The 19,736-nt window shown below is 39.4% G+C and overlaps 1 protein-coding gene across 1 annotated transcript in view; it reads right to left on the reverse strand.

Moving 5' to 3' along the window:
* Positions 1-19,736, reverse strand: part of USH2A (usherin) — a 983,289-nt gene that overhangs the window by 495,099 nt on the left and 468,454 nt on the right. The gene's annotated exons all lie outside the window — the stretch shown is intronic.

Consider the following 19,736-nt stretch of genomic DNA (forward strand, 5'->3'; position numbering starts at 1 on the left):
AGCCACCATCCCATTCTGGATCCTAGTTCTCCTGGAGAAACAAAACTACTTCATTTTCTTTTACCTCGCATTTTTCAACCGTGTTTAGCTAGAGATTCCATCTTAAGTGACATCTATTAACACATGTTAGGAGATGCTACTCCCAAGAGTGATTTCATTATTTTAACAGTAGGATACATGTATACAAACTATTTATTCATGTTGCAGCTAAAACGAATATGCAAATCAACACAGTTGAACAATTAGCCAATTAGATAATTATGCTTTTGTACTTCTCCTTGCAAAATTATTAGTTTATTTAATTAAGACACCTGCCTTAAACAGAAGCATTGCCCACAGAAGTGTTGAATTAACCTGATTTGGTGGTGGATATGTAAGATTTGTTTGGCAATTAAAGGTGCCTGCAGAAATGAAAGCACATTTTGTTTACTGGTGATTGTAACTAAGACAGAAGCTCTTTATTTAGTTAAGCCCCTGAATTAAAGAAGTATCAAAACTATCATTTGTGTATTTGCTCACCCATGTTTTTGTTGTGGCTTTTAGAGCTGTTTTTATCCCCAATCACATGGATTGTCATCATTCTTACAAAAAGATGGTCTACTCATGGTATCCTTTCATTGAGTAAACTTTGATTCTTTTAATGTGACAGACAGCTTTCATCATTCAACAACAAATTTTAAAATGCATGTTTGCCTATTCCCTTTCCCTGATAGAAAGGATTAACAAATTAAGAGCAAAGACCAGGATGAAGTAAAGACCACAGTCACTATTTGCTCTGGCCCTTCACACTGGCCCTGGGTCCCCAGTGTTGCCTGTAAGTCTTGAATCTAGCAGCTCCCCAAGCATCCCGCAGGGCCATGTAACCCTCTCGGCTGCACCTGGCACCACCACGCTCACCCAGGGCCGAAGAAGTCAGCAAGCCAACGAAATGACACACAACACGTGTGACCATCTCATGCCAAAGGCAGCTCTGATTTCAGAACACCTTCACGTTGTCTCTGCTGTCCCTCACTCCTGCCACTGTGGCTGTCATTTCTCCTTGAATCTCCCGGATCATGACCCACATTCTAAACTCACTTTTTAAACAGGGATTGTTTCTCTTCCTCCAAAAATCTTAAAGGAAGGCTTCCAGCATACATCTGCATCTTCAACATGTAGGGATTTGGGAATTAAGAGCAAGGATGCTCGGGAAAGACTGCTTGGGTCCAGACGCCAATTCTACTACTGGTTTATGGTATGGGTTTGGGCAGGTTGATCAGATTTCTGTGCCTTAGTCTTCTAAGGCACTGAAGATAAATAATAACAGCACCTGTCTTGGAGGAGAGGTCTCACAGGAATAATACAATATCATGGGGCTATGAGATGCGGATATTACAACATTAATCTCAAAGTGTTACTATCAGGATTAAATAAGCTTAGGAATATAATGTGCTCAATACTGAGACATCGGAGGACAGAACTCTAGCACAGTGCCATGGCACCCAGAGCTATGTTGTCACTGTGATGCAGTTTCTGCCTGCACGCTGCTATTAAACACTGATTTTTATCTTTTAAAGATCACTCAGTTCAGTTCTCCTTCCCTGGTGGCTCACAGGTTAAAGCGTCTGTCTGGAATGCAGGAGACCAGGGTTCAATCCCTGGGTCAGGAAGATCCCCTGGAGAAGGAAATGGCACCCAACTCCAGTATTCTTGCCTGGAGAATCCCATGGAGGGAGGAGCCTGGTAGGCTACAGTCCATTGGGTCACAAAGAGTCAGATATGACTGAACGACTTCACTTCACTTTCAGTTCAGTTCAGTTCAGTCCTCAGTTGTGTCCAACTCTCTGTAACCCAATGGATTACAGCACACCAGGCTTCCCTGTCCATCACCAACTCCCAGAGATTATTCAAACTCAAGATCATTGAGTCAGTGATGTTATCCAACCATCTCATCCTCTATCATCCGCTTTTCCTCCCACCTTCAATCTTTCCCAGCATTGGGGTCTTTTTAAATTAATCAGTTCTATGCATCAGGAGGCCAAAGTATTAGAGTTTCAGTATCAGCATGAGTCCTTCCAATGAATATTCAGGACTGATTTCCTTTAGGATGGACTGGTTGGATCTCCTTGTACTCCAAGGGAATCTCAAGAGTCTTCTCCAACACCACAGTTCAAAAGCATCAATTCTTTGGTGCTCAGTGTTTTTTATAGTACAACTCTCACATCCATACATGACTACTGGAAAACCATAGCTTTGACTAGACAGACCTTTGTTGGCAAAGTAATGTCTCTGCTTTTTAATATGCTGTCCAGGTTGGTCATAACTTTTAATTTCATGGCAGTCAGCATTTGCAGTAATTTTGGAGCTCCTCAAAATAAAGTCTGTTACTGTTTCCACTGTTTCCCCATCTATTTGACATGAAGTGATGGGACAAGATGCCATACTGTTAGTTTTCTGAATGTTGAGTTTTAAGCCAACTTTTTCACTCTCCTCTTTCACTTTCATCAAGAGGCTTTAGGATGGACTGGTTGGATCTCCTTGCAATCCAAGGGAAGTTCCTCTTCACTTTCTGCTGTAAGTGTGGTATAATCTGCATATCTGAGGTTATTGATATATATTGGCAATCTTGATTCCAGCTTGTGCTTCCTCCAATGCAGCGTTTCTCATGATGTACTCTGCATAGAAGTTAAATAAGCAGGGTGACAATATACAGCCTTGATGTACTCCTTTCCTGACTTGGAACCAGTCTGTTGTTCCATGTCCAGTTCTAACTGTTGCTTCCTGACCTGCATACAGATTTCTCAGGAGGCAGGTCAGGTGGTCTGATATTCCCTTCTCTTTCAGAATTTTCCACAGTTTGTTGCGATCCACATAGTCAAAGGCTTTGGCATAGTCAATAAGGCAGAAGTGGATGTTTTTCTGGAACTCTCTTGCTTTTTGATGATCAAACAGACGTTGGTAATTTGATCTCTGCTTCCTCTGCCTTTTCAAAATTCAGTTTGAACATCTGGAAGTTCATGGTACATGTATTGTTGAAGCCTGGCTTGGAGAATTTTTAGCATTACTTTAGTAGCATGTGAGATGAGCGCAATTGTGTGGTAGTTTGAGCATTCTTTGACATTGTCTTTCTTTGGGATTGGAATGAAAACTGACCTTTCCAGTCCTGTGGCCACTGCTGAGTCTTCCTAATTTGCTGGCATACTGAGTGCAGCACTTTCACAGCATCATCTTTTAGGATTTGAAATAGCTCAGCTGGAATTCCATCACCTTCACTAGCTTTGTTTGCAGTGATGCTTCCTAAGGTCCACTTGACTTCACATTCCAGAATGTCTGGCTCTAGTTGAGTGATCACACCATCGTGATTATCTTGAAGATCCTTTTGTATAGTTCTTCTGTGTATTCTTGCCACCTCTTCTTAATATCTTCTGCTTCTGTTAGGTCCATACCATTTCTGTCCTTTATTTTGCCCATATTTGCATGAAATTCTTCTTGGGTATCTCTAATTTTCTTGAAGAGATCTTTCCCATTCTATTCTTTTCCTCCATTTCTTTGCACTGATCACTGAGGAAGGCTTTCTTATCTCTCCTTGCTATTCTTTGGAACTCTCCATTCAAATGGGCATATCTTTCCTTCTCTCCTCTGCTTTTTGCTTCCTTTCTTTTCACAGCTATTTGTAAGGCCTCTTCAGACAACCATTTTGCCGTTTTGCATTTCTTTTTCTTGGGGATGGTCTTGATCACTGCCTCCTGTACAATGTCACGAACCTCTGTCCATAGTTCTTCAGGCACTCTGTCTATCAGATCTAATCCTGTGAATCTATTTGTCACTTCTGTTGTATAGTCGTAAGGGATTTAATTTAGGTCTAATGGTTTTCCCTACTTACTTTAAGTCTGAATTTGGCAATAAGGAGTTCATGATCTGAGCCACAGTCAGCTTCTGGTCTTGTTTTTTCTTACTGTACACAGCTTCTCCATCTTTGGCTGCAAAGAATATAATCAATCTGATTTCGTTATTGACCATCTGGTAATGTACATGTGTAGAGTCTTCTCTTGTGTTTGCTATGCCTAGCGCATTCTCTTGGCAAAACTCTATTAGCCTTTGCCCTCTACATTCTGTACTCCAAGGTAAATTTGACTGTTAGTCCAGGTATTTCTTGACTTCTCACTTTTTAAAGGTCACTAGTGATCCCTTCCACACTAGACCAAGTAACTCTTCTATCCTTATTCGATCCTGAGTCTACTTATTGGACTTCGCCTCCCTCAGGTGCCCTCTCAGCCACTGAATTCTTTCCTAAGAGTTCTAAATTAATGCCCCTTGCTTTCTTTGGCCAGCTCATCTTCCTTTCACAGTCCCTTAGGTAGCTTTTTTATTCTTTTTCAAAATTGGGTGCGTAGACCTCTCTCTTCTTCTGAACACCTGCCTTTATTAGTTCATTAAGCCTCATGTTGTAGCTATATCTGTAGACTTCGTATCTCTCCTCCAAGCTCTAGTTCTTCATTTCTGCTCACAAGACATGTTATCCTACCTAGATATTCAAATATGAATAACATTTCACATCCAACCTGCCCCAATCCAGACCTGATAACCAAAACTATTTGCAAGCTTCATCTTTCCCATTTCTTTTTAAAAAATATTTTTATTGGAGTATAGTTGACTTACAATGTTTTGTTAATTTCAGGTGTACAGCAAAGTAAATCATTTATACATATACATTTATCCACTCTTTTTTAGATTCTTTTCCCATATAGTTTATTACACAATATTGTAGTAGAGTTCCCTGTCCAATATAGTAAGTCCTTATTACTTATTTTATATATAATACTATGTATATGTTAATCATGGATGGGTCTAGAGATTATTATACTACATGAAGTTAGACAGAAAAAGACAAATAACATATAGTATCACTTAGACATGCAATCTTAAAAAAAATGGTATAAATGAACTTATTTACAAAACAGAATCACAGATTTAGAAAACAACTGCACAGATACCAAAGGTGAAAAAGCAGGGGAGGAATAAATTAGGAGATTGGGACAACCATATATACAGTATTACCATTTTCCCTACTCTTAATGCCTCCATCATCAACTGTAAATCCTGATCAAAAATTAAGGTATCCTTGTAAGACAAATCCTAGCCATTTTATCCTTTGAAAATCTTTGGTATTTGTCTCATCTTTGCTATTGCCAAGTTCAAATCTATTGCAAGTATAAATAAGAAAAATTGCTCATCTGAATTAATATAATGCCATACTAACTCCAACCAGTCCATTCTAAAGGAGATCAGCCCTGGCTGTTCTTTGGAAGGAATGATGCTAAAGCTGAAGCTCCAGTACTTTGGCCACCTCATGTGAAGAGCTGACTTATTGGAAAAGACTGATGCTGGGAGGGATTGAGGGCAGGAGGAAAAGGGGACGACAGAGGATGAGATGGCTGGATGGCATCACCCACTCAATGGACGTGAGTTTGAGTGAATTCTGGGAGTTGGTGATGGACAGGGAGGCCTGGCGTGCTGTGATTCATGGGGTCGCAAAGAGTTGGATACAACTGAGCGACTGAACTGAACTGAACTGAACTGAAATGAAATGAATACTAACAAGAAATGAATCAGCCCCAGAAAGTGAAAGTTTTAATACTATAGTGAACAAGAAAATGCTTTATGACATGAGATTAGTTTCTCCTGGTCATCACTGCACAACCTAGGTTGCACTGCCTCTCACAGGTGGCCCTAACTTAGCTGGGGCAAAGGTATATTGTGTTCCAAAAGACACGGTGGTTGCATAAAGTTTGGTACTCTGAAATCTTTAGTAGGACATTGTGTCATTCATCTAGATAATATCATAATTGGGAAACATAAAAAACAGCTCCCTTATATTGCAAAATACTTACCCGGAGACATTATTTCTTTTCAAATCATAGCTGAAGTGCAGTGTTGGAACTGTGACTGTTATGTCAACTTAACAAGAAAGGTATTAGTGGAGACTTTAAGAAAGATCATGGCAAAGCAGATACTAAGTTTGCATTCACTATATGGTCTTCAATGCTTTATTCAGTCTTTCTTGCCTTTACTAAAGGAATTCTTCTGTGTGTATATGTGTACCATGAAATTCCTTTGCTAATTTCTTCTCCCTTAAAACTTTAGGACCTTTAAAAACAGGTAATACTTCTCTCAAAAAAACTTGCATTTTTCAGCTTTTTGCTTTGGTAGAGAAGTTTACCAAATTGTATTTCATAGAAAAGTCCCAGGATTCTTAAAGAAAGATGCTGGAGAGAAACTAGATCATCTTTCAAGCCATTTATCAAAGTGCTCACATTTCCTATCTCAAGGCAGGTGAAACAATAATAAACACTGAGAAATGAGAGCTGCAAAATAGAAAACAGAGAAGAAGAAAGCTGATGTTTTGGCTTTTGCCAACTTCAAATCACAGGTAGAAAGTTTTGGGTGGCTTGTAAATCACTTTCAAAAAAACATGCCGTACTTTGAGAGGCTAAGGTGGCATTTCTTTCCTATTTGCAGTGGGGATCTTGATTATAATGTTGTGTCTCGGTGACAAAGTTTGTCAGACCATTGGAATAATTTCCCCTAAATACAGGTTAGCATTATCCATTTCAGTAAGAAGAGCAATACAATGATTGAGCATTTTCTCTCTTGTCAGATTACAATTAGGCTGGGGTAGGAGAAGGGGTTGGTTAGCCAAGTGGTCTTTTCTAAATCAGAATAATGACAAAGTCATCCTCTTGTTAGGGCATGCGGTCTCTATATTCTGTTTCTTAGTATGGAGTTTATCAGGATTGATTAAAGTTGAAGATTATAAAAACTTCTGCTATTACCACAGAATAAAGATAATCTCTCCAAGACTAGTCAAGGTAGCCTTTCTTAGACATATGCCTAGAGACCAAAGTGATTAGCCAAATGGCATTCCTTTAAGTGTCAGAATCATCCTTAGATTATATACTCCCCAGAAAAAAAAGCAGTACTGCTGCAACAAAGTATTATCATCAAAAGATACTTATATTCAGTTCAGTTCAGTTCAGTCGCTCAGTCATGTCCGACTCTTTGAGACCCCATGAATCACAGCATGCCAGGCCTCCCTGTCCATCACCAACTCCCGGAGTTCACTCAAACTCACGTCCATCAAGTTGGTGATGCCATCCAGCCATCTCATCCTCTGTCATTCCCTTTTCCTCCTGCCCCCAGTCCCTCCCAGCATCAGAGTCTTTTCCAATGAGTCAACTCTTCACATGAGGTGGCCAAAGTACTGGAGTTTCAGCTTTAGCATCATTCCTTCCAAAGAACACCCAGGACTGATCTCCCCCAGAATGGACTGGTTGGATCTTCTTGCAGTCCAAGGGACAGAGCCATACAAAGAATGAAATAATGCCCATTTGTAGTGATATGGGCAGACCTAGAGTCTGCCATACTGAGTGAAAGTAAGTCAGAGAGAGAAAGACACATATCATATAGTATCACTTATATATGAGATTTTAAAATATGATACAAATGAACTTATTTAAAAAGCAGAAATAGAGTCACAAATGTAGAAAACAAACTCTACTTAATGCTAGTAATGACCTGCATGGGAAAAGAATCTAAAAATGAGTGACTATACATGTATGCACCTGATTCACTCTGCTGTACAGCAGAGACTAACACAACATTGTAAATCAACTACATGCAAATAAAAATTAGTTAAAATGCACACACACACACGTATAAGGGTATTTGTTAGGTAGGTAGAATAGGGAAAAGGAGTCCAAAATGACAGTGGCTAAAAGACAGAGAAGGGAAAAGCCCATGAAAATAGAACAAAAGAAGATCCAAGGACCAGAGTGAGGACCTCAGGTAAAACAAACACCACTCCTGGCTGGCCCAATTTACATAGGACAGGCCCTTTTTATAAACATATAAAAAGAGGAGCCAAACCTAGCTCTCCCTCTCTCTTTCCCGCACGCTGGGGTGCTCTTCTCATGTCTTTGGATCGATGCGCCCTCACACCTCGAAGATGGATTTTCCTGCTATCTTCTAAATAAAACAGAGCTGTAACACTGAGCTGTAACACTGATTTGTCTAAGAGCTGAAACATGGTCCATTCGAGACCTGAGAGCTATAACATGGTCTATCCAAGACCTGAGAGCTGTGACATGCTGAGAGGGCTTTAATGTCCATCACTCCAAATCTTTGTTGTGACGAGACAAAGAACCAAGGAACATACACTCGCGTGACAGTATTTATCAACTCTCCTCCTATATGCCTCTAGGAAAAGTGCTATAGAACACAACTGATCTCTACAAAGTTTCTAATCTAAGAAAATATTAGAACTAGAAGAACTCCAATGATAATACATAGATTAAATACATAAAGCAGAATGCTTGCACACATGCCAAGTGGACAAGGACATTTATAAATTTCAGATCCAGACCTCCCAGTCCAAAATGATAGGAGATCTATAAGCTTCCCTGGGGCTCAGTCAGTAAAGAATCTGCCTGTAACGTGGTAGACCTGGGTTAGATCCCTGGGTTGGGAAGATCCCCTGGAAGAGGGTACGGCAACCCACTCCAATACTCTTGCCTGGAAAATCCCCACGGACAGAGGAGCCTAGATGGCTATGGTCCATGGGGTCACAAATAGCTGGACTTGACTGAGAAATTAAGCACACTGTATTTAGTTAACAAAGAGACAATAAGAAAATCCTTGAAAATATATTTCAGTGTTATATTTAAAAGAATACTGAAAAATATATACAGTGATATATTTATAAAAGAATCCTAGAGAGAAAAATATGACATATATTCTATGTCCACAGAAAACTCAGTAAAATAAGGTGAGATAGTCTCCTTGATGACACTTAGGGGGTTAAAAATAAAGAAGTAGATCTTGGCAATGACAACTTTTAAGACTGGTTTGGATATGAACTCCTGTCTCCAGCAGACATCACAGAGGAGTCTTTTTTTCCCCTTTGAATCTTAGACTGTTTCTACCTGGAGGCAGGCCAGATGACCTCTCAGATTCTTTTCCAGCCACAAAACTCTGTGAAATCAAAAATGGTCCCAACTATATCAGGAAACCTGCCAGTCTCTTTTGATAAGGGAAGAGGGTGAGCTGACAAAACATTCCATAAGCATATAGGAAGCATTATTGATGTCTTAAAAGTGTTAGGATCCCATGAAACACAGGAGTCTTGATATCTGGATTAAAACCATTGGCACCAGCAGGGCCAGGACTCTCAGTGCTAAGCGATAATGCATTTTGCATTAATGCTTAACATTGAGAAATCCTGACGGGCCACACCAAGGGAGTTTGAAGTTAAGTAAGTATATTCCCTTTGAATGACAGTCCTGTGGACCTCGGCGGGTGCAGGAAGCCCTGGCTGAAAGAGCAGGGGCAGGAACTTGATATAAGCGGAGACAGCGCATCACAGGAGGAAATTTAAGAGCCTGGTGCTTATGGTTCCAGATTGTGTGCTCTGAGGATTTCCACCTAGCAGAGCAGAAAACCCCTCTCCTGGAGAACAATTTAGAAGTCCCTTGCAATGATTTGGGGGAACTTCCTAAATGCAGAGGGTGTCTCTTTTTACTTCTCATTTGTCCTCTTTTCTAGCAGTTATTGCAATGTTTTACCAAAGGTGGACCCTTGATGTTTGACAAAAAAATCAAGACTTTTCATCTTCTTAGCTCAAACCTGTCTCCTTTACTATAAGAGATGCCCACTCCCATCCTACCCTTTCCCAGGTGCCCGTGAAGGAACAGATGCTGTTTCTTTTGACTCATACATTATATTTCCGACACTTTGTTTCCTGTGCTCAAACTTCAAGTTTCAAAGGAGCAGAAAAGAAATATACAAAACTGAAGGCAGCCTGACTAAGAGAAAATCACTGTGGAGCTGACACCAGCTGGGCAAGCTTTTGTGCCTCTAATAAAACTCTGTATCCTGAGAAGCAGGAAAACGGCAGAGGCTTTGACGTTAAGATTTTATGATTAACTCCTCTGACTCGATGCAGACAAATATAAATGCCAGCCTGGAATCCAAGCCTGAGATGTAAAGCAAAATGGCATCCTTTTCAAAGCCCAACACAGTTTGGAGAAGAAAAGAGACTCTGTTTCTATTTACACCCCGGAGCCAACACCCCACCCCCCAGCAGCCCCCCTCAGCTGCCAACCTAGGTGTTTGGCCTGTATCCACTGTACTCTGTTCCCCTTCATTATGTTAATCTGTGGGCGGAAAGATTTCTGTCATCTTCGAATCGCTTGTGCAGCAATGGTAAACACCTTGGCCTGTCTGTAATTGGACAGGTGTCTGCACTGATGTCACCCAGCTTTTAATTCAATTAAAGAACTGGCTGCTCTGTTCTCATTACCTACTCATTTCCGTTGCACTCTGAGTGTGGCGGCGAAATGTGCACACAGCCGTCACTACCCAGAGTCCAAAGTCTGTGGACCCCAGGCAAAGATCATGCAGAATATTTCAAACGGACTCAAACAATCCAAGCACATTTTTCCTGTTAGCAAAGGCATTTGGAATAAGATGGAGAATTTGTTCTCTTTCTTTACCTTTAAAGTCTCTATTGTCTAAATGGTGTCTTCTACCTACCGGCCAAGTAATTAGGAGCCGTCTAGCAAAAAGAAAAGCCATTTCTAGCTTTCCCTCCCCGGGGCTCTCCTCCATCTCAAGAGAACTCATCAGAGTACAATGCTCTTATTTATTTGCTGGCATTTCACATTTGGATCAAGAAGGTGAGGGTGGGGAAGAGCGAGGCATTTATTAAGAGGGCCATCTGGTAAGGGACCCCACACAGGCAGAGTTGAGACTGCTACCTAGGGACACAGTAGAAGAACCCACTTTTAAAAGAAAGCCAGCCAGGGGAAGGGAAGTAGCAGAGAAGGGGACTTTTCTGGCTCGAGCTTTTGCTATAGTGCTGAAAAATCCTAATTTTTTTAAGTGTCTTACACTCCAAAATTAGTTTTGAGCTGCCAACCAAACCAGTGGATGGATGAAAGAGAGTAAATTAATCCAACATGCCATGCTTTTTGCCCACTTAAAGGAACCTTGAAAATAAAGTTCTAACGCAGACATTGTGACACAATGACCCTATGAACCTGAACATTTGTTAAATTTGTTAAATTTGGATGAAAATTTAATGGTCTAACGGAGATCTGGAAACACTTTCTTTTGGTAGGAAATTGACATTTGTTGTTTTGTTCAGGACAATATTTTAAATAAAAATAAGGATCTCGAAGATTTATAAAATTAAAGTTAATTTTTATTTTATCCAAAAGGTAGTAGAGTGAATGCATTTACCCCAAACCTAATGGAACTCTTTGGAAATTCTAAAACTAACATTTCATATTTAATTTCCTTCAAATGGATTTTCTGACTCTTTAAAACTTCTAGTAGGGAGCACCTTGGATCAAAGACTAAACAGTTTAATCTTACGAACAGGAAAACAATTTCTTTATTTTTATATTTTTTAAAATAAAATACAGGGTTTAACCTCAGTCTTCAGGAATGATTGAAACAGTGATTTTAACTGATCTCAAAACATTATCCTATAAGATTCTCTCAACTGGCTTACATCTAATGTCACATTTTTAATCAATGCCTTTATATTAAGAACTGCAGAGTCTCTGTCTTTTCTCTTCTAATTCTGCAATTAGTTTGAAGTTACCCACTCATTTTAACTCTTTGTCTAACATAAAGGACTGACACTGACATCATTAGAACTCTCCAAGAAAATATCAGACTTGACTAAGCAGGGAGGCAGGCAAGGAGACAGAAGGAAAAGGAATAAATGAGAAAGGAAAGTCATCCCTTGCTGATCAGTGTCCTAGGTTCCCTGGTAAAAGCCTCTGATAGGATAAGCCCATTGTACACAGAGGACTGTACAGAGGCGCTGCTGTTGGGCAGAGTGTAAAGGTCACTTAGGTCCAGCAGCAGATTCAAGGTCAGAACCTATATCTTCTGACGCCAAGATCGTTATTCTTCCCCTCCCAGTTCTGGAAGAAGAAAGAAGGCATGTTGAAGATATGTTACTAAAAATAATAGCATACTGTATAGTAAGAATTTGATTTAAATATACCTTAAATGTGTCAATAGATTCAAAGTTTTTACTAAAACATACTGTGTATGAACAGAAAGTAGGATGCTTATCCCTCCAAGTGAGCAAGTGTATATGCCTATAATATTCCCTTAAAAAAACACAACTGATTCATAAGAAACTCTATTATCAGTGTGTATACATTTGTCTGTTATTTGCATATAATATTATACATGCACACATATATATAAAGTTTGTAGTTAATCCCAAATACAGTACAAATATAAAATGGTCATGAAAGTTAGAAAACAGAAAACTTATTCCTTTATCAAATATGATCAGTAATCTTGAGGAATATATTCACTTTCACTTTTCACTTTCATGCATTGGAGAAGGAAATGGCAACCCACTCCAGTGTTCTTGCCTGGAGAATCCCAAGGACAGGGGAGCCTGGTGGGCTGCCGTCTATGGGGTCTCACAGAGTCGGACATGACTGAAGCGACTTAGCAGCAGCAGCAGCAGCTAACTATGGCCAGGCTGGATGAAAGGCTGGGCCGGATGAAGCACAAGCTGGAATCAAGATTGCCAGGAGAAATATCAACAACCTCAGATATGCAGATGACACCATTCTTATGGCAGAAGGCAAGGAAGAACTAAAGAGTCTCTTCTTGATGAAAGTGAAAGAGGAGAGTGAAACTGTTGGCTTAAAACTCAACATTCAGAAAACTAACAGCATGGCATCTGGTCCCATCATTTCATGGCAAATAGATGGGGAAACAATGGAAACAGTGAGAGACTTTATTTTGAGGGGCTCCAAAATTACTGCAGATGGTGACTGCAGCCATGAAATTAAAAGATGTTTGCTCTTTGGAAGGAAAGTTATGACCAATCTAGATAGTATATTAAAAAGCAGAGACATTACTTTGCCAACAAAGATCTGTTTTGTCAAAGCTATGGTTTTTCCAGTGGTCATGTACAGGTGTGAGAGTTGGACTATAAAGAAAGGTGAGTGCCGAAGAATTGATGTTTTGAACTGTGGTGTTGGAGGAGACTCTTGAGATTCCCTTGGACTGCAAGGAGATTCAACCTGTCCATCCTAAGGGAAATCAGTCCTGAATATTCACTGGAAGGACTGATGCTAAAGTAGAAACTCCAGTATTTTGGCCACCTGATGCGAAGAACTGATTCATTTGAAAAGACCCTGATGCTGGGAAAGATTAAAGGCAGGAGAAGGGGACGACAGAGGATGAGATGGTTGGATGGCACCACCGACTTGAAGGACATGAGTCTGAGTAAGCTCCAGGAGTTGGTGATGGACAGGGAAGCCTGGTGTACCGCAGTACATGGGGTTGCAAAGAGTTGGATATGACTGAGTGACTGAACTGAGCTGATACTATGGCCAACATCCACAGTTGATTATCACTCTATAGCAAAACTGATGTATTACCATCATTTTTAACCATTGTACAGCATGTCATAAAAAAAAAGATCCAAATCTTGCACTGTAAGTTCTTACTGCATAAAATAAAATGAATAACTTGTAGAAAGCCCCATCTGAAGCTTTCACAATGTACCAGGAGTTCAGGCACATTATATATTCAGGAGAGTTAGATAAAGCTATTAACTCATCAACACTGCATTACCTGATGAAATTCTTCTACATTAGCTAAGCAGGAACATGACATCATTTCTATTTTTACTATTTATGTCATAAGCCATATTTTTGTTCTGTGAAATGCTTTCAGACCAATTTCCTTTAAGATTTATATTTAAAGAAATAGTTTATAATAAACTATAAATATGAAATATTAATTTATAGAGTAATATAAAAATGGCCAAGGCTTCCTCAAAATTCATATTTTAATGTGTGCTCAGTCACCCAGTCATATCTGACTCTTTGCAACCCCATGGACCATAGTCCACCAGGCTCTTCCGTCCATGGAACTTTTCAGGCAAGAATACTGCAGCGAGTTGCCATTTCCTACTCCAGAAGATCCTCCTGAGCCAGCGACTGAGACTCAGTCTCTTGTGTGTCTCCTGCACTGGAGACTCAAATGTAGTATGGGAGCTTTCCAGGTGGTACAGCCTGCTTCTTTACCACTGTACCACCTGGAAAGTCCCCATACTACATTTGATCTTAGCTGAAAGGCTGAGAAGTGATCCATCTTTTAACAATATCATCAAAATGAATTTTTCAAATTTACCTTTGATGTTTGCCTATTGTGGCAGAGACCACGAAATGCCCTCTCATTACATACTCTCTTTTTCCCTAGTAAAATAAAAAGACCTTTTTTAGTTGGGTAAATGGCCACTTTGAATAAGGAAATTTCCCAGCAATCTGTGTAGCTAGATATAGCCATGTGGCTAAGTTCTAATCATAGAATGTAATCAAAGGTAGAGGAATAATTTCTGAAATATATCATTAAGGTAAATGTGTACATCCTCTTTCAATGATTCCTCCTTTCTGCTGGATAGAAATCAGACTGGATGGCTGATGCTCCAGCAGCCATTTTGGACCTTGAGGTAAAAGTCCTGTCTAGCAAAAAGATGAAGAGTGTGGGTCCCTATAACTGTTAATATCATTCCCTACATTGACTGTGAACATCTATTACCAGAGAGAGAAAAACTTAACTTTGTTGAAGTCACTGTTATTTTGGGTTCTCTGTCTCTCAAGAAAAATTAACTTAAAATGAAAAACTTATCTCTACTGATTTTCCCCCATAAAGCACTCATTTTTTAGTGAGTGTTAAATATGAGTGTTTAACACTCATATTTAAAAACATAATATTGCACTTTAGAGAAAGTATTGCTCATATATACATTTTACCATTAATTTTAAAAATCAGAAAGAAAAAGCACATGCTAACAGTAGGATCTAGCACTAACCTGGAACATAGTAGATAATGCTTTTGTTTTTAATAAATGAATAGTTTCTGCTCTGTGTCATTATCATACCTGCTACAGTACTGCCTTCAATTATTTTTAATTGCAAATATATATCCCTTGAGCTCCATTATGAGGTATAAGTTTTGGGAACTAATTTTTGATTCTATTCATCCTACCGATATTTTTCCCTCTGGGGAATATATTAAGTTCTGAATACATATTTAAGTTGTGGTAGTTCTGCATATTATTTCATAAAATTAGAGAACTATCACACTGCTGAGACAGAACCAGTAGTTGAAACTTCATCTCAGCATGATAAAACAATTGTAACATTATGTTAACTACAGGGTTAGAAACAAAACCCTGCATTTGTTTATCTATTCGATCATTCCTTCAATAAAAGTCCATTGATTGTTTGCTTTCAGGAAGTTACTAAACAGGACTTAAATATAAAACCAGATACTTGTCTTCTGGGAGCTCAATGTCTAATGAAAAAATAGAATGGATGAACAAAGAGCAGTCATATGCAGTTTTAACAAATGTGAGGTAAGATTTCTCAGTTGAATAAAAAAAAATGCATGGCATTGAAGTTTTTATTACAGTTATTTCTCTGTGGGCTCCTCAAGTATGATACTTTTATATATAATATATACATGTATATTTGCATAAACATACGCATAAAGAGCAGCATCTTAACTTATGGATGGACTAATGGTTGGGGTTAAGTTCCAAAGTTGGACAGAAGGCGACATTACTCATAATTTAAAGTCCCTTTGACAACTCCTTGCATGCTAAGTTGTTTTAGTCAGGTCCAGCTCTTTGCAATCCCGTGGACTGTATGTAGCCCGCCAGGATTCTCCAGGCAAGAATACTGGAGTGGGTCACCATGCCTTCCTCCAGAGGATCTTCTTGACCCAGGAATCAAACACGTGTCTCCTACATCTCCTGCGTTGGCAGGGGGGTTCTTTGCCACTGGAGGCACCTGGGAAGCCCTTGGCCCATAAAGCACAGTGCATCTGATTTTGTGTATGCCTCTAACTTCTCATGAATCGGTGATTCTCTATGGCTCTTAGTACATTCTTTCTGTAGGCACCCCAGCACAGAGTTTCCCTTTTAGTCAATAGTTGGGAAACCCTAAAACTATTCACATATATTTTTCTTCTGACAGGTATTAACAGTTTCAGGATTGGATAGCATCTTTTGCCTGTATGATTATTTTTAAAGTTTTTTCGCTCTTTTTCATGCTTTCCCCACTTCCAAGGTATGTGGTTAAATGTGTGTAATTGAAATACACAGATGAGACTTCACTACAAGATTACAATTCTGTTTCACAAGTTGAATTGCCCTTGTCCCTTTCTTCTTTAGCCCTAATGGAATTTGGAATTTAGAATATAAAGAGTGAACTCTCTGCCTTTCTAATGGGCGTCATGGCTGGGGGATGAGAGAGTTGGGATTGTTAGAAATGTAGTATCTCTCACCACAGTCTCAGACCTGCTGAATCAAAATCTGGAGCTTACCAAGATTCTAAATAATTCTCATTTCCTTTAACTTTCAGAAGCACTGCCCTTAAGGGTCAGAGGCCCTACTTACACTACTTCTATTTATTCACCTGCCCAAGCATCGTTCTGCCCACATGTAGTTGGAAGAAGTGGCAAAGACAAACAAAGCAGGGACAAATTCAAGCCCAGAAGGTGAAAGTGATCCCATCTCACCTGCTCTTCCTCTCACTCCAGTGGTTTTTTAATGTGTGGTTCATAAACCTCTGCAAGAGGACCAACTATAACACTTGGTGAAAGGCAGATTTCTCAATCCTAGCCCAAATACACAGAATCCTGTGCATGGAGCCAAGAATCTGTATTTCATAAGCAATCCAGTAACACCTTATGATCAATAGAGTTGAGACTCACTAATTGTTACTACTAGCTGTGGAAGAGACAGAAAAATGAGAGATTTTACAAGATGGAAACCACTTTTTTTTTCAGGTACAAGACTAATATCTACTGTATATGAGGACTGAACCAGTTTTCAGAGCAAGAGTGATATTATCAACTGCATTATAAATTAAAAAGTCTTTCTTTTTTTTCCTTTGTAATATAGATTTATTTAAGTCATCTGAAAGATTATTATTGTTGGCTTATCAGCTATACTATAGTAAATAATAAATTTGATTATTATCTAAAGAAGGAATTCAACTCTTTTAGAGTTTAGCTCAATGTAATACAACAATAAAACTGAGAAAATATCTTCTGTGTATCAATTATTTTCCTAGCACTGTGCCAGGTGCTGTGCTAATTATGACAACAATTAAGTTTACGTTTAAACATCTTAAGGAAATAAAGAAAAAAATGATATATGTGCAGATTCTTGAATCTACTCCTTCTTGACAGAATTTCAAATTAGATTGGGAAGGGTCTTTCTGAGCAGTCCTGGGTTTGAAAGGAAATGCCAGGACTGTCTCTCTGGGCAGTAGCTTCGCATGTTAACAGGGCTGGAGGAAAAAATCAGCAAGAGCTACGCAGAGTTAATTGGAGCCCTTTGCAACTAGTCTAAAGATGCACTGGACTGATAACTGCAGGGCTTTCTACCCCGAGGCTCCAGCTGAGAAAATGAACTTTCAAGAACTCCTCGCTCTGAACCCTGGCCTTTGGAGGGCACAGAATCTAGACTCTGTGGCCCAAAGGGGCCCATTTGCACCTGAGTGGGGCTGTTAACCCTTGGACCCTCCACACTATTGGGATTTATCTCATTTAATCCTCTGGTAGCCAAACTCATGAATGGTAAATATCCTGTCTCATGCTTCTATTCTTTCAGCTGCCTTAGTTAATATTCTTTTTTTTTTTCTTTTGCCTTCCACATTTTGTTACTCTGACCATAATTTCCTATTTCTTTCCAAGAATCATTTAATTTTTGTTTTCCTGTGATTTTCCTTTGCTAATTTTATTACTTTCTTTTAATGGTTCATCATTTTTATTCAGGCATTTCTCTTTTTTCATCCTATATTTGCAAGTTGCTGTTGGGATGTGGAAGTCCTCATAAGAATTTCTGGTTAAAACTGAGACTTGATCACTGGTGTCAAACACTTTGAACAGTGTTTCCAGTGCTGGCTGTACAACAGAATTACCTGCTGACACTTTAAAAATACCAATGTCCAGGCTATATTCAAAACCAAATAATCAGATTCTTCCAGGTGAGACACAGGCATCTGTATTTTTTAAGGCCAGCCAGGGGGATCAGTGTGTACCCTTGGTTTTGTTGTTCAGTCACTCAGCCATGCCCAACTCTTTGTAACCCCATGGACTGCAGCATGAGAGGGTTCCCTGTCCCTCACCATCTCCTACAGTTTGCTCAGACTCATGTCCATTGAACTGGTGATGCTATGCAACCATCTCATCCTCTGTCATACCCTTCTCTTCCTGCTTTCAATCTTTCCCGGCATTAGGGTCCATTCAAATGAGTCAGTTCTTTGTATCAGGTGGCCAAAGTATTGGAGCTTCAGCATCAGTCCTTCTCATGAATATTCAGGGTTGATTTCCTTTAGGATTGGCTGGTTTGATCTCCTTGCAATCCAAGGGACTCTAGAGAGTCTTCTCCAACATCAAAGTTCAAAAGCATCAATTCTTCAGTGCCCAGCCTTCTTTATGGTCCAACTCTCACATCCATACATGACTACTGGAAAAAACACAGCTTTGACTAGATGGACCTTTGTTGGCAAAGTAAAGTCTATGCTTTTTAATATGCTGTCTAGGTTTGTCACAGCTTTTCTTCCAAGGAGCAAGGGTCTTTTAATTTCATGGCTGCAATCACCATCCACAGTGATTTTGGAGCCCAAGAAAATAAAATATCTCACTGTTTCCATTGTTTCTCCATCTATTTGCATTGAGTTGATGGGACCAAATGCTATGACCTTAGTTTTTTTGAATGTTGAGTTTTAAGCCAACTTTTCACTCTCCTCTCATCTTCATCAAGAGTCTCTTTAGCTTCTCTTCATTTTATGCCATAAGGGTGGTATCATCTGCATATCCAAGGTTAATGATGTTTCTCTGGCAATCTTGATTCCAGCTTGTGCATCATCCTGTCCAGCATTTCGCATAATGTGCTCTACATAAAATTTAAATAAACAGGGTGACAATATACAGCCTTGACATACTCCTTTCCCAATTTGGAACCAGTCTGTTGTTCCATGTCCAGTTCTAACTCTTGATTCTTGACCTCCATACAGGTTTCTCAGGAGGCAGGTGAAGAGGTCTGGTATTCCCATCTCCTTAAGAATTTTCCACAGTTTGTTGTGATCCACACAGTCAAAGGCTTTCACGTAGTCAATGAAACTGAAGTAGATGTTTTTCTGGAATTCTCCTGCTTTTTGTATGATCCAATGGATGTTGGAAATTTGATCTCTGGTTCCTCTGCCTTTTTTAAATCCAGCTTGAACATCTGTAAAGTCTCGGTTCATGTACTGTTGAAGCCTAGCTTGAAGGATTTTGAGTATGACTTTGCCAGCATGTGAAATGAGTGTAATCATGTGGTAGTTTGAACGTTCTTTGGCATTGCCGTTCTTTGGGATTGGAATGAAAATACCAATGAAATGACCACAGGTTTTGAAGTACAAAAAGACAGTAGGTGAAAACAAATGGACAACTTGAAAAATAACTCAGGGCAAACCTTATCCTGAGCTGAGTACAAAATGCCCACAAGCTCTCAGCTCTCCTCCTTCACCTGAGCCCGAGAGGAAAAGAGTTGACTTTTAAAAATTGTTGTGGGGCAAATGCAAATTTACCTTAATTGACCCCGTCCTAATCCCAGAGAAGGTTTTTATTAACAACTAGTTGCCCAGTAAAAT

Source organism: Ovis aries, chromosome 12 (genome assembly GCF_016772045.2).
Source record: "Ovis aries strain OAR_USU_Benz2616 breed Rambouillet chromosome 12, ARS-UI_Ramb_v3.0, whole genome shotgun sequence".
Lineage (NCBI taxonomy): Eukaryota > Metazoa > Chordata > Mammalia > Artiodactyla > Bovidae > Ovis > Ovis aries.